Source organism: Podarcis cretensis (genome assembly GCF_951804945.1).
Source record: "Podarcis cretensis genome assembly, chromosome: 8".
Lineage (NCBI taxonomy): Eukaryota > Metazoa > Chordata > Lepidosauria > Squamata > Lacertidae > Podarcis > Podarcis cretensis.
The window spans coordinates 41,527,113-41,531,000 of NC_137177.1; the positions used below are offsets into that span (position 1 = coordinate 41,527,113).

General features: G+C 42.3%; 1 long non-coding RNA gene across 1 annotated transcript; it reads right to left on the reverse strand.

Moving 5' to 3' along the window:
- Window positions 1–2,858: 2,858 nt before the first annotated feature.
- Window positions 2,859–3,622, reverse strand: LOC307223363. The gene is made up of 2 exons (XR_013842079.1): window positions 3,200–3,622; window positions 2,859–3,112 (listed from the first exon to the last, which is right to left on the reverse strand). It is a non-coding gene; the product is annotated as an uncharacterized lncRNA (long non-coding RNA).
- Between the last annotated feature and the right edge of the window lie 266 nt (window positions 3,623–3,888).

The window sequence follows — 3,888 nt, forward strand, 5'->3', positions numbered from 1 at the left end:
CACTTCTCCTCCCTAGGCAGTTTTCTTTCCACAAGGGCCAACATTGATGCCATCCAGCATCGCCTGAGCTCTGCGAGTGCAGCTTTCTCCTGACTGAAGTGCAGAGTGTTTGAGGACCAGGACATTTGCAGGGAAACCAAATGCTTGTTTACAAAGATATTGAACTACCAACCGTACTACATATGCTTGTGAAACATGGACCACTTATAAATGCCATCTCAAACTCCTCGAAAGATTTCATCAACGGTGTCTCCGAAAATTTTTACACAACACTTGGGAAGACAGCGAACTAATTTCAGTGTACTAGAAGAAGCAAAGATCACCAGTGTTGAAGCAATGATTCTTGAACATCAACTTCGTTGGACTGGTCATATTGTGCGGATGCCTGATTATCGTCTTCCAAAGCAACTACTCTATTCTGAACTTAAAAATGGAAAGCGTAATGCTGGTGGTCAACAAAAGAGGTTTAAAGACTGTCTCAAGGCAAATCTAAAAAAATGTAGTATAAACAATGACAGCTGGGAAACACTGGTCTGCGAGCGCTCCAGTTGGAGAACAGCCTTTACCAAAGGTGTCGTGGGCTTTGAAGAGACTCAAACTCAGGATGCAAGGGAGAAATGTGCTAAGAGGAAGGCACACTTGGCAAATCCACACCGTGGTCAACTCCCACCCAGAAACCAGTGTCCCCACTGTGGAAGGACGTGTGGATCCAGAATTGGCCTCCACTGTCACTTACGGACTCATTGTTAAAACCGTGTTTATGGAAGACAATCTTACTTGGCTACAAGTGATTGCCAAAGAGAAGAGAAAGCATTCATTCATATTTTATTAAAATGTCTAATGATAAAGCAACATGGCAGGCTTATAAATAATGGCAATTCGTGCACTCATGCATTAATGCTTAATGAACCTGCTTGCATGGCATTGGTAAAAAGAAAATGTCTACATCCTACAACTGCTGACATTTCCAAACTGCCCCCCCCCCGGGTCCTAAAAAGCCCGCAGACGCAGCTTAACAGCTGTTACACGCAACCATCATGGGGGGGGGGAGAAACTTTGGCCTCTGTTTCTGCAAGGTGAAAGGCCTCGTAAAATTGTCTCTCTCACACACACACACACCCCAGCCAATTTGGAAAGAATCCACATGCATTCAAGAAAGCAAGGCTCAGAATGTGGCAACCTATAATCTTGCCACATGGAATCCAAATTCTGTTGGTTGTCAATAAACAGCTAGAAACCTACTTCCCAATGCAAAGCATGGCTGCAAGCAATTTTCCAGGGTGCTTACTAGGATTTTAAAAAAGAGATGAGTGAGGTTACAAATTAAAGTACAGAATGTGTAAGTTTGTGGCAAAACAGTATTTATGTCAATTTATTAGTTTATTAGCTTTTCCTTGCATCTCCCTTTGAGTAAACTTGACAAAAGAAAACCTAACATAAACACAGAGTGCAGCTTTTGACGTCTCTGCAGCTATTAGCTGAGGGAGCACAAGCATATGCATTTTTGTACACATTACTTGGCTGGAGAACAGCATTGCAAAATTCAGTAACGTGCAAATTGCATAGAATTTCTGTGTTCGAGTTCACATATTGCTTCAGAAAGTGCAAATTTGGCAAGTTTGCCTTTAAATATTAACAGAATGGATTTTCTCTCCCCCCCCCATCCCTAAAACTGGCCTGATTTGTACCTCCTGAATTAATTACCTGGTTGGAAATCCATTGGCTTTTGTGCTTCCTGAATATTCCAACATAATTTGACAGTTCCAAAAAAAAGTGTCAAAATATTTCTAAATATATATTTTGAGGCAAAATAGGCTTAGAAAAACACATTTTGAGAAAAATACCCTTAATAGATGTCATTACATGTGAATTTCATGAGGATTTTTTTAAAAGTAAAAGATATAATTCGCAGATTGATGAAAAAATGAAACAAAATGGATGCTGAAATGAACACATGCATATAGTGACTTGGCCATCTGTCATTATGTTCCACCTCCACTGTTATGCCTCTGGATACCAGAGGCTGGGAATCGCAGGTGGGTAGAGTCCTGTTGCGCTCGTCTCCAGTTCTTGGGGTTTCCACAGGCATTTGGTTGGCCACTGTGAGAACAGGATGCTGGACTAGATGGGCCATTGTCCAGATCCATCAGGCTCTTTTAGGTTTTTATTTATGTGTGTGGCACTGTTTGTGCCAGCCTTGCCTGCATGTTCAGCATCCCTGCCAGTCCCACCCTGCCCCCTCCTCTGCTAACTTTTTGTGCACAGCATGAAGAATATGAAGGTCCGCAGGGAGACTTCCAGGTGAACATAGTTAGAATCTGCCTTTCAATCAGGAATCAGCTGGACTAGCACACACCACCACACCTTGAGCCTAGACACCAGGGGAAGTGGTACCCTACTGATTTTGGACTCTACCTCTCATCAGCCCAGGCCAGCATGTCCAACAGTGAGGAATGATGGGAATTGCAGCTGAGTAACACCTGGAGAGCACCACACACTGCAACCCATGCTTTGAACGCTTGAAGAGGGTTAGCAACTTGGCAAAAATACAAGGAAACAGTACTGGACTACACAGAAATGGCAAAGCTGACAGTGAAATTAAGAGATCAAAATGATGAACTTTTCATAGAGGAATGGAGGTCTTTCATGGACTATTTAAAAAACCATGATAGTCAAATGAAATTGCGGGCAGGATTCAAGATAAAAGCAGCAGAAGAAAAATGATGAAATAATTGTCGTAGAGAAACGTTTTGCAACAGATAAAGATATAATGCAGTAGAAAATGTCTGAGTAAAAACGCTTTGGAAACAGGGGTGGAAAGTCAATTTATGAACGAATGTAACTATTTGATATGAAGATTATTGTGAAAATGTTTGAAAATTTAATTTAAAAAAAATACTACAAAAGAAAATTACAACGAAACAGCAAGAAGTCAGAGTACAGATCGAGTATAAAAAAATCCCACAGAGGATTCTGAAAGTTTGGGGCTGGGTGCCTCTGAGGTGAGAGACAAGCAAGCGACAGTGTGTGAAGTGTTTCTGAGAAATCCCAGCCTTCACCACCAACACATTTCACTACATGCAAATCAAACGCTTTGCCTTCTTTGCTGCTTCTACAGGAGAGAGACGACAGAATTAGAACATTGGGGAGGTCTGATCAGCACTGCAAAGGGAAATATTGGCATAATTAGGAAACTTACTGACTGTCATGGCTTCAGCTGGAGACCCAGAAGATGACTACCTGAAGAAGGGTGTGGCCTTACATGAGCATAGTGGACCCAGGTGGCTCTGCTGGGTCGGATGTAGTCCAAAAACAGCTGGAGGGCACCGGGGAGGGGGAAGGCTGTTTTCATGTGTCATTCTGCCCTCCTTTTTAACAGTTCTCATCTGGCAGCCTCCCAGTTTCCCCACAGATAAGGCTATGGTCACAAATTGCTTTGTGAGTGGCTAATGTTATCTCCTGGTTCTATCTGGTGAGGGGAGAGGAAGTCAAAGTATTCTGTTGAAAAATCGTATTAGGCCAATATTTCTGAAGAAGAAATGTGCTGGATGTGTGTGTGTGTGTGTGTGTGTGTGTGTCCCTTCACTTGAAAACATGCCTTAATCTCAGAGCGGAATCAGCTTTTAGGCCTTCATTCTTGGTTACCTAGCAACCCTGTTTGCTTCTTGTTTATGGACGGCATTCTTCTGTTCTCTCGGCCACAGTGATGCATTGTCATTTAAAATTTTTATATATATCAGCAAAAGCCCAGACCTTTGAACTTTGCCAGAACATACAAATGGCACCAAATTGCCACTCATCAGCAGCGATCCCTTTTAAGCCTGCTCTATTTATTTTTTAAGGGATCAAAGTGCCCCTTCTGGAGTCATATAAATCAGGGGCTCTTGA